The sequence below is a fragment of the Prunus persica genome, chromosome G1, assembly GCF_000346465.2.
Source record: "Prunus persica cultivar Lovell chromosome G1, Prunus_persica_NCBIv2, whole genome shotgun sequence".
Taxonomy (NCBI): Eukaryota; Viridiplantae; Streptophyta; class Magnoliopsida; order Rosales; family Rosaceae; genus Prunus; species Prunus persica.
Window position 1 is genome coordinate 44,333,212 of NC_034009.1, and position 1,324 is coordinate 44,334,535.

General features: G+C 36.4%; 1 long non-coding RNA gene across 1 annotated transcript; it reads left to right on the forward strand.

Moving 5' to 3' along the window:
* LOC109946557 lies at window positions 217-1,324 on the forward strand. Its single transcript, XR_002269684.1, has 2 exons — window positions 217-807; window positions 1,079-1,324. It is a non-coding gene; the product is annotated as an uncharacterized LOC109946557 (long non-coding RNA).

A 1,324-nucleotide genomic window follows, 5' to 3' on the forward strand; every position in this document is an offset into this window, starting at 1 on the left:
TATGCGTATCACTAAGTGTACTTTTTTTAGATTCGTGATTAATTTAGAGAGTCGTTATTGACACTCCAAAAAAATGATCTGCACTTTGCACTTAGACAACGAGAGGGAAAATACTCTTCTCATTCTCTTATAAGTATGAATTCTTACATTCCTGGCAATGACAGTATAACGTGTGCAATTTTTTTGTTGTTGTTATTTTATTTTTTATAAATAATTTTTGTCCATGTGTTAAATCGTGATTTACTGAAAGGATAAGCATCTTCTTCCAAGAAAAAAATTCAAGCAATATCCTCATTGAAAATGAATTTGTGTTAATTAATAACCAATCTTTCCGTCGGTTAAATTTATCATTTCGTGTAAAAAATTATCTTTATCACATTAAAAAAATAAAAAGGAAAAGATAGAAGAAAAGAAGACAAAAGGGTGAGTGTTTGTTTGTAAGGAGAAAAGAAACGAAGAGAAAGTTGAAAATGGCACTTCACCGGCCTCCCCAAATCCAAAAAGCGTAATGCCTGCCAAAACATAAAAACTACCTCCCCCCAACCAATAAAATTTGCCATTATAGACCAACAAGAACCCACCCTTCTCTTTCCCTCTCCACACCTCTCTCTCTCTCTCTCTCCCTCTCAAAACCCCATAACAAAAGCAAGACCAACAACCCAGAATAGCTTTTATAAAAGACTGAGAGAGGGGGAGAGAGAGGTGTCTGTGCTTGGCTTTTACCCATTTTCCTGTTCTGCAATGGCGGTGGAAGACAGGTCCTTCCCTTTGTCTCCCACTCTGTGCAGTGACCCAGTTGCCCTTGAGGTACCTTCTCATCATGCTTTTGTGTTTCGAGGGACGTTTTCGTGCATTCACAGACTGAAAGCACTACAATGTAGCTCTTTCTTTCTGTAAAAAGGAGAAAAATCCAACCTTTATTGGTTGGAAAAGGGCAAACAGGATGGAGCCAGGCAAATTTCATATATATAATATTTCTTTTCTCTAAAAAAAGCTAAAGGCAAACAATTTCATACCCTCTTATTTATTTTTGTGGGTGTTTTTTTTCTTTATGGGGATTTTTTTTTTCTATGGAAAGTGAAAGGTTCTTGAAATTCTAGAGGCGGAGGAGCATACGGTTCGTCATCGATCATGGGTATTTGTCACCACACACTCAAATGTCAAGAAGAAGACAGTGGGGGAAGCATGTTGATGACTATGACTTTCATGGTTGTTGGTCATAATGATGTGATGATGAAGTTGTATGTTATATTTCCCCAAATTTTCCATACACTGAGTTGATTTTATATTTAAAAAATAGCGGTATAGTTCCTAACTTCTTCTA